Here is a 7,833-nt window from a genome sequence, read left to right as displayed (position 1 = left end):
CTTCTTCTGTGGGCAACTTAACAGAGGGATTATGCAAAACATCTAAAAAGGTGTTGGGTGGTACTGGCTTACGTTGAGACCCCAGCCGGCTCAAAGCATCAGTTGCTTCGTTCTTTCGACGGTCAATGTGTTCCACCTGATAACCTTTAAAATACCCTGCAATAGCATCGACCTCTCGGCGATAAGCCGCCATGAGAGGGTCTTTTGAATCCCACTTGCCAGACACCTGCTGAGCCACTAGATCTGAATCACCAAGACATGTGACCCAGCTCAAGCTCATCTCCTTTGCCACTCGAAGACCATGGAGCAATGCTTGATACTCTGCTGCGTTTTTAGTCCACGGAAACATCAATCGTAACACATAACAAAATTTATCACCTCGTGGGGAAGTTAATACAACTCTAGCCCCCGAGCCCCCCAATTGCCTGGACCCATCAAAATGAATAGTCCAATATGTGTTGTCCGGCTTCTCTTCTGGCATCTGCATCTCTGTCCAGTCATTGATGAAGTCAACCAGGGCTTGAGACTTAATCGCACTGCATGGAACATACTTCAGCCCATGAGACCCAAGCTCAATTGCCCACTTGGCCACTCGCCCTGTAGCTTCTCTATTTTGAATAATGTCTCCCAAAGGAGTAGAGCTAACCACGGTGATTGGATGTCCCTGAAAGTAATGCTTAAGCTTCCGGCTTGCCATGAACACCCCCATAAACAAGCTTCTGCCAATGTGGATATCATTGCTTAGACTCAATTAGCACTTCACTGACATAATAAACCGGCCACTGAACCGGATGCTCTTTGCCAGCCTCCTTGCGCTCTACCACCATAGCCACACTAACAGCCCGTGAGTTGAAAGCTACGTATAACAATAGCGGCTCTTTCTCAATTGGAGCAGCTAGGACCGGCGGCTCAGCCAATTGTGCCTTCAGATCCTCAAAAGCGGCATTCACAGCATCGCTCCAAACAAACACATCTGTTTTCTTCATCAACTGATACAGAGGCATAGCCTTTTCCCCTAACCGGCTTATGAACCGGCTCAAAGCAGCCACATGACCCGCCAATCGTTGAACATCATTGACGCGGGTTGGTTTGGCCAGGGATGTAATTTCCTTGATCTTCTCCGGGTTAGCTTCAATACCTCAGTTAGACACCAGAAAACCCAAAAGCTTGCTGGTTGGCACTCCAAAAACACACTTGGCCGGGTTAAGCATCATCTTGTAAATCCGAAGATTATTAAAAGTCTCTTTCAAGTCTGTGACCAAGGTTTCCTCTTCCCTGGACTTCACTACTATATCATCCACATAGGCATGAACATTGTGCCCAATTTGATCATGAAGACAATTCTGCACACACCGCTGGTAAGTCGCCTGAGCACTCTTGAGCCCAAAAGGCATAGACACATAGCACAAAGCCCCAAAAGGAGTTATAAACGCTGTCTTCTCTTCATCCTTGACTGCCATCTTAATCTGATGATATCCGGAGTAAGCATCTAAGAAACTCAACCGTGCACAACCCGTCGTAGCATCAATGATCTGATCAATACGGGGAATAGCAAAAGGATCAGCCGGATAGGCTTTGTTTAAATCTGTGTAATCCACACACATACGCCAGGTGCCATTCTTTTTTAGCACGAGCACCGGGTTAGCTAACCATTCTGGGTGAAATACCTCCACAATGAACCCGGCCGCCAAGAGCCGGGCCACCTCTTCTCCAATGGCCTTGCGCCTTTCTTCATTAAACCGGCGAAGAAACTGTCTGACAGGTTTGAACTTTGGATCGATAAGAGTGTGCTCAGCGAGTTCCCTCGGGACACCCGGCATGGCTGAAGGTTTCCATGCAAAGATGTCCCGGTTCTCACGGATGAACTCGATGAGCGCGATTTCCTATTTCGGATCCAAGTTTGCGCTGATGATGAACTGTTTGGATGAATCGCCAGGCACAAAGTCAACCATCTTAGTGTCATCAGCCGATTTGAACTTTAACTCCGGCTCATGCTCTGTTGTTGGTTTCTTTAATGACGTCATGTCCGCCGGGTCAACATGATCCTTGTAGAATTTCTACTCCTCTGTTGCACAAACAGATTCAGCATAAGCAGCATCCCCCTCTTCACATTCCAAGGCTATCTTCCAGCTCCCATGGACTGTAATGGTGCCCTTGTGACCCGGCATCTTGAGCTGCAAATATACGTAACACGGCCGAGCCATGAACTTGGCATAAGCCAGCCGCCCAAACAGAGCATGATATGGGCTCTTGATTTTAACCACTTCAAAGGTTAATTTTTCTGCTCTGGAGTCATACTCATCTACAAAAGCTACTTCCAGCTCAATCTTACCAACTGGGTATGCCGACTTACCAGGCACCACACCATGAAAAACAGTGTTGGATTGTTTAAGATTTTTATCCGTCAATCCCATCCGGCGAAACGTCTCATAGTAAAGGATGTTGATGTTGCTGCCTCCATCCATGAGTACCTTAGTAAATTTGTATTCACCAACCTGAGGTGCCACTACTAACGCCAAGTGACCCGGATTATCAACCCGGGGCGGGTGGTCCTCTCTACTCCATACAATGGGCTGCTCCGACCAACGTAAGTAACATGGAACTGCCGGCTCAACAGCATTAACGGCCCTCTTGTGGAGCTTCTGGTCTCTCTTACATAAACTGGTAGTAAAGACATGATACTGTCCGCTACTCAACTGCTTCGGGTTGCTCTGATAGCCGGATTGCTGCTGCTGTTGATTCCCTTGGCCGTGTTGCTAATTATATCCCCCATGGTGACCAGGATGACCATGAAAACCTCCTCCGCTTGAACCGGCGCCCGGGCCCTGAAAGCCGCTTGAGCCACCACCCGGACCGTGACCCCCATCAAACGTGTTTGAATTTTTAAATGCCTTCATGATCGTACAATCCTTCCATAAGTGGGTAGCTGGCTTCTCCCTGGTGCCGTGTCTGGGACAAGGTTCATTCAACAGCTGTTCAAGGGTGGGGCCTGACCCGCCCGATCGAGGGGGTTGTCTGCCCTTGCGCCGCTGATTACCACCCTGCACATTAGTATTAGCAACAAACTCATCAGCCTTACGCTTATTACCTCCTTGATTTGCCGGGTTATGCTGGTGACCCTTGCCATTGTCGTTCTTCTTTCCCTTCGTTGATTGTTCTTCATCAGATGCCGGGTCTTTGGTGGTATCGGAGTCGGCATACTTGCCAAGAGCCGCCATCAATGTTCCCATGTCATTACAGTCACGTTTAAGCCGCCCCAACTTCTGCTTCAGAGGTTCAAAACGGCAATTCTTCTCCAACATCAAAACTGCTGAGCCAGCATCCATCTTATCAGATGAATGTATTATTTCCTTGACCCGGCGCACCCAAGGGGTTGTAGATTCTCCATCCTCTTGCTTGCAATTGGTCAGATCCACAATCAACATTGGCTGCTTACACGTGTCTTTAAAGTTCTGGATGAACCGTGCCTTCAACTCTGCCCATGAGCCGATGGAATTGGGTGGTAATCCTTTCAACCAGGTCCAAGCCGTTCCATCCAACATCATGGTAAAATATTTGGCCATTGCAGCATCACTAACCTCCAACAGCTCCATGGCCATCTCATAACTCTCAATCCAAGCCCCTGGCTGTAAGTCAGCCGTGTAGTTATGCACCTTACGAGGTCCCTTGAAATCCTTGGGCAACCGCTCATTGCGTATGGCTGGGACCAGGCAAGGTACGCCTCCGGTTCTTGTAGCCACTCCTGCATCAACCGAGGTTGCTGGATAAGCCGGAAAGGCTTGGTGAGCCGCCTGCTCTACTGCTATCTGAGCCGCCCGTTCCGCCTCTTGACGAATCCTCTCCTGATCCGCCAAGTTAAGGGCTCCAGCCTGCACCGGCTCATACCTATATGGCCCATTGTGACGTTGAGCATTACTTGACATTTCTGCAGATTCCATGTGCCTACTGTAACTCGGGCTCCGGCTTGGGCGAGGAGTTGAATGAATCCTATCTCGACTGTAGGAGTATGCATCCTGCTGGGACAAAGCTGTCTGAAGTAGTTCTCTTACCCTCCGGGTTTCAATTGCTGCTGGCAAGTCGCCTTCCATCGAGAGAGCTGCTAATCGAGTCGACGCCGCAATGAGGTTCTCCATGGGGTTGGAGAAGTGACCCGGGGGTGTTGATATATAACAAGGAGGATCTGTATTCATGCGCGGCGGCTCCATGGTGCATGGCTGAACTGGTGCATCGGGCGTCTCGACCCGGTTTGCCTCCGGCGGGTTGCCCCCACCAGCTCCGGGTGTATGGAACAGATTCCTCGGATCCAGTGTTGGAGGAAGACACGACTGAGTTTTCTGACACCTCCTCCTCATGACTTCGTTTGATGCATTAAGATCCACGGAGAGCCGGAAGGTTTCTGCTTAAAGCTGCTGAGCACGAGCATCCAAAGCTGCTCGTTCTGCTGCCATCCGGGTTTCCTCCGCGGCCAAATTTTCCTTAGCTTGCACCATCTCCTCCCGCATGCGTGTCACTTCCGCGTCATGCTGGGCTTTATCCGCCGGCTCTACCGCAGCGGTTAACAGAGTCATCAGTTTATCCATGAGGTCCATGAGAACCTGAGCCGGGGGGCGCGCGGGGTCTCCTGAGCCAGCAGCTGCTGACCCGGTGGCTGCTGCTGTCGCTGCGGTGGAGTTCTGCCCGGGCTGCGTCCCTTCCATGAAGACTCCGGCCCAATTTGGCGGCTCAAGGGGGTCCGGAATACTGCTGCCATTGGAACAGCCCCCGAGCAAGCCGTCTTGCAGTTGGTACAACGAGTCCGTCTCACCTGTTGATGATGCCGTATCAGAGCAGATGGCCGTCTACCCGCCTTCCATTGATCCTTCGGAGTATTCGCCGCCATGGATGCAGCCTACGAAGGCATGCTTCACGACAGATTGAACATGGGTGGACCCGGTGCGCTGAGCCGTTTCGATGAGGTCGGTGTGGACATCCGGCTCAGGCTCTGACTCGCCGATCCGGCCAATGAAGCCATGAATTCCGCCAAAGGGGACCCGGTACCCGTACTCGATTGAGCCGGCCTCGGGGCCCCAGCCTTCGTCATTGATGTAGATCTTGTCCCGACGACTCTTGGTCATCGGGCCCACAACGTATCCCTTGAGCCCTTCGAAGTTGCCCTTCAAGAACTCAAATCCATCGTGCGCTGGCCCCACAGTGGGCGCCAACTGTCGTGGAGTTGACACGGCAGATGTCCTAGAGCAAGGACTTAGTCGTAGGGCCATCGCACTAGGAAGCTTAAAGGGGTTAATCGGGACAAAGGACACGAGAGAGTTTTTATACTAGTTCGGCCCCTTACGATGAAGGTAAAAACCTACGTCAAGTTGGGATTGGTATTGCTGAGGTTTCGACTTCCAAGAGGCTCAATTCGCCGGCTTGGTTATCGACTTAGTTGTTTCTTGCCCTGAGCCGCCACCGGGTCGTCCCCTTATATACACGGGTCGACGCCTGGTGGCTTACAGAGTCCCGGCCGTCTCATAATCGTGTCCGTCTCGGTGACTTCCTTTACATGCCTTTCCTTACAAGTCTTTCCGCACATATGGTGGTTTACAATAATGGGCCTTGAGCTGGCCCGAGGCCTTTGGGCTTTCTATATATACTAATAAACTATCATCTTGTCTGTATATATTGGGCTTCTTATGTAACCCACCATTTAAGGCTGACCCGGCCCCTCCTGGGCGGGTCTCAACTGATAGTAACATCCCCAACAGAAACACTAGCACCCAAATCACACAAAGCATACCATTCATGATCTTTAATTTTAATTTTAATAGTAGGTTCCCACTCATCATAAAGTTTTCTAGGGATAGAAACTTCCAACTCAAGTTTTTCTTCATAAGATTGCATCAAAGTATCAATGATATGTTTGGTAAAGGCTTTATTTTGACTATAAGCATGAGGAGAATTTAGCACGGATTGCAACAAGGAAATACAATCTATCAAAGAGCAATTATTAAATTCCTTGAGATCCAAAATAGTGGGTTCATTGATATTTAAAGTTTTGACTTCTTCAATCCCGCTTTTAACAATTTTAGCATCAAGATCTAAGGACTCCAAATTTTTGGAACGTCTTCTAGGTAAAGGTGGATCATATTCAGTCCCATCATTATCAAGATTCATATTGCAAAACAAAGATTTAATATTGGACATATCAATAACTTTTAGATCTTCATCTTTATTATCATGGAAACTAGAAGAACACGCTTTTATAAAGCAATCTTTCTTAGCACGCATCCTAGCGGTTCTTTCTTTGCCCTCATCAATGGAAATTCTCATGGCTTTGAGAGACTCATTGATATCATGTTTAGGTGGAATAGATCTAAGTTTCAAAGAATCAATATCAAGAGAAATTCTATCAACGTTCCTAGCCAACTCATCAATCCTAAGCAATTTTTCTTCAATCAAAGCATTGAAATTCTTTTGCGAAGTAATAAATTCTTTAATATTAGATTCAAAATCAGAGGGTATCTTATTAAAATTTTCATAAGAATTGTTGTAGGAATTACCATAATTATTAGAGGAATTACTAGGATACGGCCTAGGATTAAAGTTTCCTTTATACACGTTGTTACCAAAATTATTCCTACCAACAAAATTCACATCCATAGATTCATTATTATTCTCAATAAAAGTAGACAAAGGCATATCATTAGGATCAGAAGAAACACTTTTATTAGCAAATAATTTCATAAGTTCATCCATCTTTCCACTCAAAATATTAATTTCTTCTATCACATGCGCTTTCTTATTAGTAGATCTTTCAGTGTGCCATTGAGAATAATTAACCATAATATTATCTAGGAGTTTAGTAGCTTCTCCTAAAGTGATTTTCCATAAAAGTGCCTCCTGCAGCTGAATCTAAAAGATTTCTCGAAGCAAAATTCAATCCGGCATAAAATTTTTGTATAATCATCCATAAATTCAAACCATGTGTAGGGCAACATGTTCATGATAAAGTTTCTTAAAATTCATGATATCGTTTCTAAGAGAGATGATCTTAGCGGGAGGGAAATACTTAGAGATAAAAGCATCTTTGCACTTATTCCACGAATCAATACTATTTTTAGGCAAAGACGAAAACCAAGCTTTAGCATGATCTCTAAGCGAAAAAGGAAATAGCTTCAATTTAACAAAATTATTGTGCACATCTTTCTTCTTTTGCATATCACACAAATCAACAAAGTTGTTTAGATGGGTAGCGGCATCTTCAGTAGGAAGGCCGGAAAATGGATCTTTCATGACAAGATTCAGCAAAGCAGCATTAATTTCACAAGATTCAGCATCGGTAAGAGGAGCAATCGGAGTGCTAATAAAATCATTGTTGTTGGTATTAGTAAAGTCACACAATTTGGTATTACTTGAGCCATCGTGACAAGCAAGCAATCCAACACACAGGCAAACAAGAGACGGGTAAAAAGAGGCAAATAGAGAAAGAGAATGAGGACGGAGAGAGAGGGTGAATAAAACGGCAAGGGTGAATTGGGGGAGAGTAAAATGAGAGGAAAATGGCAAATAATGTAATGCGGGAGATAATGGTTTGTGATGGGTACTTGGTATGTTGACTTTTGCGTAGACTCCCCGGCAACGGCACCAGAAATCCTTCTTGCTACCTCTTGAGCACTGCGTTGGTTTTCTCTTGAAGGGGAAAGGGTGATGTAACAAAGTAGCTGTCGGAGTAAATAGCCATGGGTAGCCTAGCCGGCTTCCCCTGGCCCTTCTGAAAAAATCACGAGCCCGTCCGGCTCTCAAGAATCCAAGACATGGAGCTGACTCCCCCTTGCTGGCTGCCACCCAGGCCGG

This window comes from Triticum aestivum, chromosome 2A (genome assembly GCF_018294505.1).
Source record: "Triticum aestivum cultivar Chinese Spring chromosome 2A, IWGSC CS RefSeq v2.1, whole genome shotgun sequence".
Taxonomy (NCBI): Eukaryota; Viridiplantae; Streptophyta; class Magnoliopsida; order Poales; family Poaceae; genus Triticum; species Triticum aestivum.
This window is presented reverse-complemented; position numbering follows the sequence as displayed.